We start from the raw sequence: 15,439 nt of genomic DNA, 5'->3' as shown, positions 1-15,439 counted from the left end.
TTTTATTATAAAAAGTATGTATTTTAGCTGTTATTTTCATTAATTAAAAAATATTTCTCTTTTAGATCATATTTTTGAAGATATGGCAGATAGAATTTTTTTACAACTTTTTCGCCTATTAGTTGCTATTGTGCAATAAATATTCATAGGAGGGCAAATATGTTTCAACGTTTTTTATTCTTCCTGTAATGAGCTAATAAAGTGCAGAAAAAAATCGAAATAAGTTTAATGGAAAATCATTAATCGGGAGTAACTAAAAAATTGATTAATTGCGAATATATCGATAACGCACAATCTGCCGAAGACGTACCACACCGACTCGGAATCAGGTGATCATTCTGCATACGAATCACTCAAAATATTTTGGCGACATATAAGATCCGACAGGACTGGGTATGGCGCCTGGACTAATATAGGCTGTATACATCCAAATTTTACATTCAAAAATTGCAAAGTAGATTTTCGAAATGAGCTTAAAATTAAGAGCCTGAGGAACTAAAAAGTTTACATTCAATTGTAAATTGCAACTTATACAATTTTTAATATTTTGTTTTCAAATATACGTTCCAATTTTTAAGGCTTCATAACTATATTTATTCGGCTTGGTTGTCTGTATCTAAAAAAGTTTGATTTTAATTGTTGTATTATTAAATTTAAAACATAAAATTATTCTACTTGCAATGTTTTACTATTTTTTTCATTATTTTTATTTACGGTTTAGAATTTATTTTAATATTAATAAAAATAATAATAATTGAATTTAATAAAATAAATTTAATACGAATTTAATTTCTTTTCATTAACTTAAAATAATGTTAATCTTTTCGAATCGAAGAATCAAGAGACTATATTTTCATCGTCGATTCCAGAACTTTATACAAATAAAAAATTGTACAGTAGTTTTGATGTCTTGAATGTCAAAATTTTAATGGCCGGTAAGAATATTTGAAATCTGGGAAGAAAAGGGAAATGAACTGAAATTTTTCCTTGTCATTGGAGGGTCGTCGTTATTTCCCTATTTTTGTTGTATGAAACCGAATATCCGATATATTTTCAAGAATTTCAGAGAAATTTCCACTTAAAGAAAATTTATCAAGCAAATATCCTCTCTCAATTTCAATTCAGCTCTCTAATATTAGCAATTTTGCAAGAGGCGAAACTTTTACCCCGGCATTCCACGCTAAGAGGTGAAAACGAACAAGATTTGAACATTGGAAGCAGGGGGAGGATTAAAATGATTCGCGCCCACTCAGGCTCGACAGGAAGGTAAGAACTATGGTAATTTGCAGTATCATCAGCGCCATTATCTCAAGGGGTGGCTAATTGCGAGAAAACTCACGTTGACGTTAGATAACAAGACTGTGTAATATGTATTAGTATTATGATTAGTATTAGTATATTTACGTAGACCACGTATACAAGTAACAAATAGGATTGCCCCAATTAACACAGTGGAACAGGTGGAGGAATATAGCAATCATTAAAAAAAATTATATATAAAAGGCGAGAACTCAGAAAGAGAACAAAGATAGAAATAACACCAGTAAAAGAAAAAAATAGCCTTTAGTTTAAGCCAATTCAGTTCAAAAGGGTAAAGGCGAGAGACACAATTCGAGGAATTCTGGGGGTGTTGGGAGTAAGAAAAGGTTAGAGGTTGTGGGTTCAGATTATACCTCCAGGGCCATAAGAGGTACTTGTGGACCTAGATTCGCCTCTGCACCTACGAAAAAACTCTATAATGCGAAATTGCGGAGGATGAGAATTTTACGTGGGAGAAATATAATGAAAATATAAATGAGAAATCAGGCGAAAGGAGAAATTTTGTTCTTTTTTTTCGATTTTATTAAAAATAGGTAGTTCCTAATTTGATTAAAGAGCAGATCCTTTTTTATTCCTGTTTTACGAAATTAAATATTCTTTAGTTCAGTCATGTACAATTATTTAATTATTTTGTTATGTAAGCCTATACAGTTAAATAATTTCAGTATGAAAATCATTTAAAACTGTATATTACCTAATAAACTTAATTATTTGAAAAATTATTAATTTAAAAATCGGAATATGCAACACGGACAAAACTTTGTAGTTCAAATAGAAAAATACTGTAACACCAAATCAATAAAACTAAAATATACTTGATTCAATTAATTTTTATTTTTGAAACAGCCAACTGTGACCTCGATTTAAGAATTTTCATAAACTATTTAAATTAGCTATGGAACGTCATGAGTCTTAGATGTCACACAAAACTAAACTTTGTGCAAAAATTGATGGTTAGTAAGAAATACGGAGAAATGAAATAAGTTTTATTCGAAGTTTTTAAATCTAGTTCTAGTATTAATTCCACTTATTTTAATTTCAAATTCAGGCCCTCATAATATGTTTAATTGTAAGGATAAACCGTTGAAACATTTATAAATTTCACACCTTTGTCAAAACTAATCTTATTACATTATCGTAGTGTTCAGAAATCCAAAATTCTTAATTCAGCTATAATATAATATCTTTGGTTTGACATTTTTTTTCCATTAAGATTAAATACAGTTTTAAACATGAAGTTCTTAATATAATTTTACATTCTCACTGACACGTGAAAGAAATTTTTCTTTGATTTTTTCCTATGGTATCTTGTTCTTTTATTCTCGAAGGACCTATGCAGGGGGCTTCTGTGTCGTTTCACCCCTTTTTGAACAATCTCTCTTTGCAATGTCCAACAGTAATCTGCTAACATATTCACATCCCACCTTCCCTGACACCTAAGTTCCATCTCCTTTATGACTTGATGAAATCTTTCTCCCTGATCCTCACTGTAATTACCCAAATTAATTGGAAAGTAATCTGTGTGAGAATCCAATAAGCTACAGTATCAGTCAACGCAGCAGGATTATGTGATACAGACTGATAGCCATGCTCGAAGAATGACGAACAAGTTCTATGTACTGGACGCTGAATACAAACAATTCATGTCCAGAACAGTTTTCGGTGTTTTAATTTTTTTTAGGTTATGAATGGAATGCGACCTCGCCGAGCCAAATGAGCTTTAAATGTTGACTCAGTGACCGTAAAAACATATAACCGCTTTGCTTTCTGAGTGTTTCCATGAATGTTTCAACAAACATTTTTTTAAGGTTAGAAACGAAATGTGACCTGACCGAGTCAAACCAACCCCAGAATCGGATTCAGCGACCCCCAAAACTTATAGAAATCTTTATGTCGTCTGGTGGACAAGACCTTTTTTTTCGTGTGCCTGTGATATTAATCATATAGGAATTTTATGCGCGCAAAATTAGGTTTTTAGCAGAAGAAATTTTCATTATTACTTTTTTCTTTCAAAATCATCACATGATTTGATGACACTTATTTTGTAAGAAAATTACAATGAAAATGAAAAAAAGCTAAATAATTAAACGCCAAATCCTAAAGATTTGTGAAAATTTCAAGCTAAATACAAGAGAAATTATGATGCGTTGCAATTTTGTATCTGTGGCAGTTGAGATAAGCAGATAGGCGACCTACAGGCGCTACACGAAGGCGACAGGAAGTCGGATTCATGGTATCTGGTTTATCTTCTCCATACATATCAAAGTGACCGTTGATGCACTTCTCCGTTGTATAAATATGTATATTGCGTAACTAGGTTAACAATTTTAAATCTACATATGTTGTTTTCAATCTTTGTTTTGTATTTTTTTCGATAAATTATAATGTTAATTTTAGGTTCCAATATGATAATTTGAGTTTCTATTTTTACATTCGCATCCTTTTATAGGCCGATCAAATACTAAAAAATCATATTTTGCGGACAAACTGCAAGATACGAATAAAATGAGAAGACAAAGATATTTTCCATCCAGAAACAAGGCAAACATTTTTTGATCGTCATAATTTTTGGAAAAATTACATAAGATATAATAAAATATTCAATAACAAAATTATTCTTCCAAAAACGGGTTCACAAATTTCTTACTGACCATTTTTGATAAGATACGTATAGATCTTGAAAAATAACATTAGATATTAAAAATTAAAATTTTTGGAAAAATTACAAGATATAATCAAATGTTTAAAGGCAAAATTTGTCGACTAAAGCAGAATATTATTACATAACAGCATATTATTAAGCGCGAAGTACGAGATCCGACAGATGCGCACTCAAACTTCCCAGGTGGAAATGTCGGTAGTGTGCCAGAGTTCACCACCGGCGCAGTACTGTCCCAGTACTGCCCACCAGTACAGACAGCCGGTGGTTCGCCCAGTACTGGCAGAACGTTGGCTGCACGACCGGGTCGGCACTATGCTAGTAGTACAAAAACAGACTTAAAAAAAAACACGTCTACAAATGTCAGGATGTTTTGAAATGTCGAGAAATTGACTATACAATTAAGGTGAAAACATTATTTTTCTATTACTTTAAAAAAAAAAATATTCTAAGTTCCACCTTCATCAAAAATTTTAAATGTTCAGTAAAAATTGCATTGGATGTATGTCTTAATAGTTATAGAATAGTCTAAAACACCTAAAAAGACAACGTTACACGAAGGTTTCATGAAAATTGTTATTAAAAAAATTGTTGCGCAGCGTGGTAAACTTTCTAAGTTCCGTCGATACAAATTTTAAATGCTCATGAAATGTTATTATCAGAACTTTCAAAATGGTCTAAAGCGCGAAAAAATAAAATGTTACACGAAGGAAAATTGTAGTCGATTTAAATTATTTATTTAATCATTATTTCATTGATATTCCTGTTAACAGTTCGTGTATTTTACATTTACATAACGTCGTATAATAATAAATAATTAGAAAAAGAGAGCTCAAAATTTGGTACTTTAACTTTTCTGGACTGTAGCTTATGAGGATGGCTTTTTCATCAAGTTTCAACTTGTCGGTTTGGCGCAGTTGTTAGCACTCCGGACTGCTAGGCGATAGATTTAGGTATCGATATGTAGGTTCGGTCCCCTTTGGCGTTAGAAATTTTATTTGTAATATAATGTTTAAGAATGTAAAATATGTATTCATTCTAAGCAGCGCCATTAACATTTATTGACAAAATACTAGCTGTTAATTATTATTTATTTTTTAAATACCTTTTTTGTTATATCTTTAGATTATAGAAGCAGTGGGCATTAAAATTAAACAAATAGTTTGAAAATTACATTTTTGTAATTATAAATAAAATTCGGACGATATGCAGTCGTATGATGATGAATGGATGGTCTTTAAAACAATTAAATATTTTTTAATCATTTTTAAAAGAGTTCTTTAAAACAATTAAATATTTTTTATCATTTTTAAAATTAACTCCGGCATTTTCGTACGCCAGCAGTTTGCCAGTACTGCGCCAGTGCTGGCACGCCAGTACTGGCACAGTACTGGGAATCCGGCAGGCTGTACTGGGCCAGTACTGGGTCGGTGGTGTATTTCTACCTGGGTTACGAGCGATTTTTTTTCTTTAAATTAGGCTTAACATTTTTCTCTAGTTATAAATAAGGAAAGAATTTGTTAATTATAAAATTAGCTGACATTTCTTTAAAATATGACCCCTTCGGGTAAATTATGAACTATTCTGGAACAAAAAAAAATGAAATATGTTTATCAATCAAAAAACCATAAATAAAGAAACAATGTTTCCGAAATTAGAAACTGTTTGTTAATATTACAATTATATAATTTAATTCAGAAGATTTCGAAAAAAATCGTTCAAAGTCTAATATACCCCTATAATGACCCAAACCTAAAACCCAAAAGTTCTTTTTTTTTTAAATTTGTTAAAATTTTCAGCAATATACGGTAAGTTTACCTTTGTTTTACTGAAAAATACCACAACTCATCGAAAATTTCCGGACATTTTTAAATTGTACTTTCGGGCCAGTACAAGTTTTCATATTGGGTTGCGAACCCGAAACTCGGCCCAAAGTCATTTTTCACACCACTATACCCGTTTACACATAATACTGAAACATTTTTTCAATTCAAAATTGAAACTCATTTGAATGAAGTTTATTTTCTTAAATAGAAAAAAATCATGTAAGAATTTAAAGGCAAAAAAATCCTGGGAAATGAGGACCGACGTAATTGTTTCTCTTCGTTTATTTACTATCACTCGAAATCCCCTTGCTCTTCATTATTTGCAGCAAGCTCGACACTCGATGTAAATGTAAAGCAAAGAAAAAGCAACTGACAGAGAAGAACACTTCATTCCACTTCACTCAACCTCATTTCATTCAAGCAGTCTCGCACGGTCCGCCCACGCATGACGATTACATTATAATTTACAAACCAGGCGGAAGAAATTTAACTGAATTTTGGCCACAAAATTGTGCGGGAGTTCTTTTAAACGATATCAACCTAAGAGGTTTTCTACGTCACGGAAACTGAAGTAGAGCTAAAAAAATCTAAATTACATTATGGGTATCGACTCCTGCTAAACTCGTGGCCTTAATTTCGTTCCGGAGACTTGAAATTAACCGGCAGTTCACACGGTCGGTAAGCCAGATTTGATGCATCGTAAGAGGGCAGCACTTACTGGGATTGGCAGGATTATTTAAATTGGTAGGAATCTTCTTTATCATTCTTAATTTTTTTAATAATATTTTGATACACATTTTTTAAGAGTTGAAATCAGAAATTAGTTTCAGAAAATTAAAATCACTATTTTTCCATTCGATTTTATTTTAAAATATTGAATTTTTTTAAAATTTGAAGTATCAAGTAATCACTTAAAGATAAGTCATTTTATAACTTTGAAAGTTTTAAATTTTGAAGACGTCTAAATTAGAAATATTTCCAGTTTCTTAAATGTCCCGGAAGTTAGAAACATTCTTTTTATATTTCGCAAAAATAAAAATTTTACTAAATTGCGCTAAAAAAATATTGGTAAAAAATGTCAGTAACATTTTGTTATCACTAACACAACTTATGTTCGTAAAAATATAAAGTTTGTGTTTACTAGCTGTACCCAATACCTTTGTAAAATTTTATTAGGCGAGATTTGTTCGAAAAAAAATCAAAAACGGAATTCTGTTCTTTTTTAGATTTGGTGTAATTTCTTCTGAAAAAAATAAAAAAATACTTAAAGGTTCACATTTATTTTGACATGTAGAGAAGAATTGAAGATCTTTTCATAAGAAATATTATACATATTTTTAAATACCTTTAAAGATTTATATAAATCCTAAAAAGTTTAGTGTCAAATCGGTCAAATAGACAATGTAAATTTTGTATGGTAAGACATAAATATAAAATTTGAGACCGCTCAACCCGCCTATACAGATTTACAATTCAAGTGGCTTAATTTTGAACATTTAACTTCAAATTGTACAAGTTAGAATATTTAACTTTGTATACTTCAATTAAAAAGTGTTCACCTTCTAATACTTCATTTTCAAAATACTATAAATATTTTTTAACTGTTACAATTTGATACTGAACACGCAACTGCTGTCTCCGGTTTTCACCTTTTCAACATGTTTTTAAATGTTTCAGCTTAGTTTTTTAAAGAGAGTTTATGCATACTGTAGTTATGGAGAGAATAGTTTTGTAGATATAAAACAAAAAATGTTTCTTATAGTTCTTGTGTTTAACTAATTTCGGAGTATTTTTCGCGTAATCCAAAAATGTATTGTGTTTTAAAATATCGTATGTTTACAGAGAAAAGGGGAAGTTTTTAAAAAATAGGAGGAATAAAAGAAATTTGCAGAAAAGAAAACGCAGGGCGATAGGAGCAAGACTGTGATTCATGTAATACGCTTTTCAAACATGTTTATAGAATTTGATCAGACAAACCGTTTTTGAAAAACAAAGCTAAATTTAGGAAAACTAATATTAAATTAAGCGAGAAAAATAATTTCGTTTGTTTTAAAGATAATATTATGTGGCAATGAGCTAATTAAATTCATTCCTTATATTTAAAGATTACATGTAATCTGTGATACTGTGACACTATACAGCAAGAAAAAAACAGGACAATTGAAATTAACGTTCAGGAAAACTGGCACTCAATTATATACACATGAGTCACAAAGTGACATGAACTATTGACCTATAGAATTTAGACAATCGATCAAATTAAGACACACCGGAAATCTTTGGCATTGTCTGTATGATTATAATTGTACAATTTGGTATTCAGTGAAGAAATTTTTTATTGTATTTATAACTTGAGAAATTCTATGATTTCTAACAAAATATAAAATATTTTTAGGTTTACTACATTTTTAATCAGAGTAATTTTCAAGAAATTAGTCCCTTCGTCTTCATTTCCGTTTAAAAAAGTTGAGTTCTTAGTCAACTCTTACAATCCATTCCAATTTTGAAAAATGCATGTGGAAAGAATGAAACATTTCAAAGGTAAAGAAAGTAAAAAAATTCTACTCTTGAAGCAATTTTAATTAAAGAACAAACTTATATTTCAAAAATTCGAATTAAATTGTTTAATAAGTTGTAAATTTTTCTATAGTTTTAGAATCATGAATAAAAGTAACTTTTATTAGATGAGAGTACTCGAATATGAGATATTCTCGTAATATGAGAAAACGTGGTATGAGCTAAACTAAGAGACCCACTCTGTTGGTTCTTGTGAAATCGATGGTGGTCGAGTTCTTAGAAGGGAATTATTTAAACCATATTTATTATTCATTAAATATTCATTAAATATGTATAGTTGCACGATGTGGTTCTCATAATATGAGATACCTGTGGTTTTTACAACACTGTGGCTGCGCAGGGGAAATTGGTTACAAAAATGTTTGTGACTACTGAAAAAACTAAATATATGTAAATAGCAGTAAATTTATACTTCGGAAACATAGAATGAAGTTTTTTATTAAAAATAATACTTTATTTTGCATTTTATTAGTTATTTCCTAGGTTTTATAATATTATGAGAATAGTTGGATGAGTTGGGAAAAAGCACTTTTTACATTTTTTGTATTTTTAGCATAAAAAAAAATTTTTAATAAAATTTTTTATTTGAGCTTCTTATGACAAACTAAATTTCCTTTAAACTGACCTATATTACTTTTAAATTCAGTACATAAAATTCCGACAATCACGCCAAGCAGAGTTGGTAATATATCACTAGCATCTCCCAGACGTAAAATCAGAAGAATTTTTTACTTACCAAAGTTCCTTATCTACTTAATTGGTATTACAGAATTCTGAGTAGAATTTCAAAATTTCTACTTTAATATAATTCCCTTTAATTCTGCTCGCTAGAAATTTTTATAAACGTTCATTTTTAAAAGAAGTCATTAATTTTATTTGTATAAATGTGCATTTCAAATAATGTGAACACTTTTGCATAATTTAAAAGTAACGTAAAATAAAGATATAAAAACTTCAAAGCATGGTATATGATGCAGACGGAATACTAGAGGCTTTCAGAGACTATTTTAGGAGACAATTCGGAGATGAAGCTATAGGACACCACAACTGCGATGTTGAACACGATGCGATGGAAAACTCAATTGAAAAAGCCTGTGTCACTGAGGTTAGGGATATAATTAAGAACTTGAAAAACGGCAAGGCTGCCGGGGTAGACGGTATTAACGCTGAAGTGCTTAAACACGGTGGCGCGTGCATACCACGTAGACTGTGCGAATTGATAAATTTATGTTTCGAGATGGGAGACGTCCCAGACGATTGGAAAGAAGCGAATATCGTACCAATATACAAGAGAAAGGGAGATAAAAGCGACAGCAATAATTACAGAGGGATTAGCTTATTAAGCACCGTAAGTAAAATATATTCAAAAATACTTATTCGTAGGGTAATGAAAATAACAGAAGCAAAGATTTGGGAAGTCCAAAGTAGGTTTATGCCAGCAAGGTCATGTACCGATCAAATATTTAGCTTAAGGCAAATAACAGAAAAAAGTTTTAGAGTAGGAAAAAAAGTTTTCTGTGCATTTGTTGACCTAGAAAAAGCCTTTAACAAGGTAGATATTAGTAAACTTTGGGAAGTCCTGAAAGAGTATGGAGTCAATGGATGGATCCTACAAGCTATAAAAATAATATATACAGGTAGCAAAGCGAGTGTAAGAGTGAATGGGAAACTGAGTGACTGTTTCGATATTATTCAAGGAGTTAGACAAGGATGCGGTATGTCGTCATGGTTATTTATATTATTTATGGACAAGTGTTTAAGAATGGCTCTCTTCGACGAAGAGGGTGTGGATCTCGAAACAGTAAGATTACGTGGGTTAGCGTTCGCAGATGATTAGGTTGTTATGGCAGAGTCTATCGAAGACCTAAAAAGAATGTTGAATAAACTAGATGCAAGCATGAAGAGCATGGGACTCAAAATTAACGCAAATAAAACAAAAACTATGGTGTTCGAAGGAAAGAGGGAGAAAACACTATGCAATATTTTATTAAGTGATAAGAGAATTGAACAAGTTGATAAGTTCGTATACCTTGGTAGCTTATTTACTAGGGACGGGAGATAGATGAGGAATTGGATAGACGAATAAATGAAGGTAAGAAGGTTATTGGTAGAGCAGGTCCCCTTATCAGAAGTAAAAATATATCAAATAAAGCTAAAATGGCAATACATAATTCTATATTTGTACCGACTGTACTATACGGTAGCGAGACATGGACTTATCAAGAAAAAGATAAGAGTAAAATTAACGCAATTGACATGAGATTCATGCGCATAATAAGCGGGAAAGCCGTAATGGACAAAGTAAGTAACGAGATAATTCTAAAAGAATGTGGTGCAGAAGAGACGCTAGTAGACACATGGGAAAGAAATCGTTTAAGATAGTTCGGACATGTTGAAAGAATGCCAAACGAACGACTAACGAAACAAGTGTATCAAGGTAAAGTAAATGGCAGCGGGCCCAGAGGTAGACCGCGGAAAGAATGGTTAGAATGTGTGAATGAGACCCTAGTTAGAAGAGACATAAGAAGTCACAGAAACACGAGAGTCTGCATGAAAAATGCATGGACATAAAAGAAGTTAGAGAAGTATGCCAGGACAGGAAAGTATGGCGGCAAATAGTTAATAAAAAGAGTGTCAGTAGAGTGAATGACGCCTGAAACAAAGACCTTGGCTACTAATGGACCCAAGTGGGGAACCTTACATAACGACTTCGTGAGGTTCTTCGCTTGAGGTGATTGCTAGAGAGATTGATCAGCAACCCGGGTCGGAGCAGTGTTGCGGAACGATCGTGTTATTTACTTAAATAGCACGAGAAATCTGGATCAATCTGAAAAATCTCTATCCCTTCCACACACTACTCCTTTCCCCTGCCGAGTGAGTCACGCCTACCCCGAAAGGGAAATGGCTTAATGGTGTAATAATAATAATAATAATAATAATAATAATAATAATAATAATAATAATATTGCCTAGCAGTCGGACATGCTAACCACTTCGCGAAACCGAGAAGTTGAAACTCTGTGAAAAAGTCATCCTCATAAGCTGCAGTTCAGAAAAGTTAAAGAATCAAATTTTAAGCTCTCTTTTTCTAATTATTTATTATTATGCGACGAAATGTCAACAGGAATATCAATACAATGATTTTTAAATAAATAATTTTAATCGATTACAATTTTTTTCGCGTAATACTTCATTTTTTTCGTTGTAGCCTGCTTTACAACTTTTTGCAATGACAGGAAATGTAATTTTTCATAAGCATTAAAATTTTTTTAATGATGTAAGATTTATTTATTAGGTGCTAAAACTGAGACTGGGCGAAACAAAGTGCCGATTCTGGGTCAAGCATCGGTGGAGAATCGGCAAATATAAATAGCCAATATAGGCTGCCAGCACGGGCTCAACATTGGGCCGATTTAAATAAAACATGGTTTGCCGTGATAAAAGTGACACTTGGCCCAGGTGTTTGCCGTCAATGGGCCAGACTTTGGCTGATCCTCGTGAAACATGGTTCCCCGTACTAAAAGTGATACTTAGCGCAATGAAGTGCCGATACTGGGCCAAGCAACGGTGGAGGATCGGCAAATATAAATAGCCAATATAGGCTGCCAGCACTGGCTTAACACTGGGCCGATTAAAATGCCGATATTGGCCCAATAACTTTAGCCGACCTTTGGCTGCCAAAATTGGACCAATACTGGGCCGTGTATTCAGCTCCGGCAATTCGCACTTGGGATGCTGTCCAGGGGAGACTGGAGACGCAATGGGCGAGACAGTTAATCGATAGTCTTTCAAGTTATGCCCACCTTGTTTTCACTCTGCTACACACGTCCTTGTATTCCAAATTTCTATTAGTAATTTGGGATAAAAAAGATGGCAATTTAAGAGGAAACATTTCTATCAGAAGTTCCGAGTTTCTCGGAAACCATGAACTTCAAGATTTGGCTTTGAATGAATATTCGGGTAAGGTAACCAATCACTGCCATAAAGTCTTTCAAGTAAGTGTGGGCTCACCGGTGCTTTTATTTGTGAACCTTTGAAATATTGTACTTCCATCCCAAAATTTTATGGTATTATATTACATAAAAATGACGGAGGCAGTTTTTAGCTCAAGTGCATAACATATAAAGGTTCATTTCCTCCAAATTTTCCATGAATTAAAAAAATAAGCTAAAGTTATGAAATTCTGTGAACAAAATATTCCTCTTGTAAAAGTTAAACGGCTATCAAATAGGATTAAAAAAAATTACTTTCTATTATTTGAATGGTGGCGTAATAAAAAGGCGTATAAGTGCCATTTTCGGGAAAATAATCGATTATTGGCTCAAAAAAAAAGATAAATTCTAATACATATTGTGATCAAAGGTTCTTTTTTTAATTACATTTTTTACATTTTGTTTGTAGTTTAATACCTAAAAATCTCTTTTGCCTTTGATTCTCTTAATTAAAAATTGAGACTTAAATCACCGTCTAAACTCTAAGTTGAGAAAACATGCGCCTCGAGCGAAACAAAACATTCCCTTAATTTTCTCGGACTTTAATTGCATTTTCCCAATCAATATTTTTATATCGATTCAATAAATATCGAATCGATAGATGTCGGCTCAATAGTGAGAAATATAATTTTTTTTTCTTGGTGTGAACAATTGGGTTTTAATCAGCGTCTAAAGTTGAGAAAAATTGTGTTTCAAGCGAAAAAAAGTCTACCTCAATTTTCTTGGAACCTAATAGTATTTTTAAATCAAACCTTTTACACCTTAATTCAGCACTGATGTATCGTGAGGTCAAGTCTTTTTTCGAAATTAAACATTTGTTTGTGAAGAACGTTTTTGTCTCCTAAAAAATTGTTCAAGTGGCCCTTGTGACTTTTTGGAACACTACCCTTTTTTGCAATGAAAATTTTTCAAATGATTTCAGATAGGCCGAAAGAAATAGCGTAACAGGTAATAGGTTACTATCAAACTTTTAATATGCTAAAGTAATTAAATGCGCTTTCTGTCACTCTCGAGAAAAATGGTGTTGAAAAAATCCACGCACGTGATTGAATAGGCAGCGATGCAAAAGTCTTTCAACTTCCGATCAGGCCTGTAGCGCTCTGAGTTTGTCACCGGAAATTTCGGGCTCGAATCATGGAGATGGCATTTTTACCATTTTTTTTTAATTCAAATTTATTAACTCTAATGACTATTAAATTTATTTAAATCAAGCTAAATAATAATTTACAACCGCTTTTTATATGTAAAAAAAATTGCGGTTTTCAACCTTCATCACTCCCGGAGTTAAGGATAAGCCAGTACCGTGACATCCTTAAAAATTCAAATTCCGAATGTAATTTTTTGTTTAAAAAAACCTATCCATAAAGCCCCTCATTTTCAAATCAACTGGAAAAGCTTGAAGTGCGTGGATAAAGTATATAACTGGAAGAAAAAATTTCTGATTCAGCAGTTAAGATGAGTGTGCCAGGTACGCGCGTAATCATTTCTTGAATATCAATCAAAATTCGACAGTAAAAAATATTTTTGACACAAATTGGATAAGTATAATGTACTAGACGTTCCCTGTGGCTGCATTATTTGATAATAATCAGACTAGATTTTACTATTTTTAGTTTGCAATGGAGGGGCATAGCGGAACTTTTGTAATGTTTACTACTTCGAGTAGTAACTAGTAACTGCATGCCAAACTACAAAATTCATTGGAATAAAATTTTAAAATGTTACATTTATTTCAAAAAAGGTTTGCAGTATTTACTAAGCTCTGTAGTAAACCAGCAAGCAATGTATTATTATAGCCACTTGCTAATTTCAGTAGAAGAAAATTATAGATTTCTTGCATTAATATCTACAGAAGATTGCAATATTCGCAAAGGACTATAGCAACGTCAAGAGAGATGGACGCAATGAATTATTAATAAGCGACTTAGTAAAAATTGGCGCAGTCAGATTAGCGGACGAAAAAAAATAAACCCAACATGCACCGCGTGGCGTTCAAGGTTATTATTTTACGTGTCCTTTACACGAGCGTACGACGCAAATTCAGACTTTATTTATTATGGGGTGTTGAAATCTTTCGCACTATTATATTTCTTTAAATTGCAATTGTACAACAGCTGGTGGGAATCGAACACGGGTTTCCAACGCGGCAGCACGGCGATATTCCATTCTGCTAAACTACTATAGATACTGCGTTCCAGAAATATCGCTCTTATTGAGTAAATGCTAGCACTCAAATTGATTGCCATTAAATTATTCATTAATTATTCACAGTGATGGCATTTGAAAAATTCTAAGCACTATGTCTTAACGCGCAATGAAATATCCTAATATCCAGGTTTAAAAATAATTTTTTTGCTCACTGTGGAAAATTTGTTTTTCAATTGTAACTTTTCGAATTATCCTAATTTATTGTAATAAGGATCTTTGCATCAAACCAAATTGGGTGATTGATAAATTTAGGGAATTTCAATAGAGCGTTGGTCGGCTGACATCGTCCACGCTCGGCTGCACTCGGTCCAACGCTAGGCTCGCTTACTAAGTCACTTACTAAGTCACTTACTAATATTCGAGAGCGATTTTCCGAATATTTCTTACTCCATAATACAAAAAATAGAAAGTATCATAGTATAATTCATGTTCCTACAGACAGTTATGAATGGAGTACGCATTTAAAAATCGAATTTTTTATTGCCTCCGATGTTACTTACATGTTTTCTCTTGATATTAAGTTTGAACATGAAAATAATAGAATAAAATCAACATACAATTTTAAGTACTTATAGTAGAATTTCAGTTTTAAAAATGTGACGCCGATAGTGAAATCTGAACTAAAGTTGGGAAAATCTCTGAGAAAGTAAAATATAAATAAAAACTTGAATGCAGTCCATGAAAACTGTATTTTTAGAATTTTAATTATAAAAATTGTATATAAGCTGTCGAATTCAGTTTCCTAAAGAATATGTTTGCAAAATTAGGTGCCAATTGTCAAAAACTGGATTTTCATTAGCATCACACGTTTTAGGCCACTTGATTTTATATATTTCAAAAACTGTGCCCCCCCCCCC

The 15,439-nt window shown here is 32.2% G+C and overlaps 1 protein-coding gene across 17 annotated transcripts in view; it reads right to left on the bottom strand.

Moving 5' to 3' along the window:
- LOC117181817 (rap guanine nucleotide exchange factor 6-like) overlaps window positions 1-15,439 on the bottom strand; it is a 493,078-nt gene that overhangs the window by 49,596 nt on the left and 428,043 nt on the right. The window lies entirely within an intron of this gene.

This window comes from Belonocnema kinseyi, chromosome 10, assembly GCF_010883055.1.
Source record: "Belonocnema kinseyi isolate 2016_QV_RU_SX_M_011 chromosome 10, B_treatae_v1, whole genome shotgun sequence".
Classification (NCBI taxonomy): Eukaryota; Metazoa; Arthropoda; class Insecta; order Hymenoptera; family Cynipidae; genus Belonocnema; species Belonocnema kinseyi.
The sequence above is the reverse complement of the archived record's forward strand: the minus strand, read 5'-3'. Positions and strand labels throughout refer to the sequence as shown.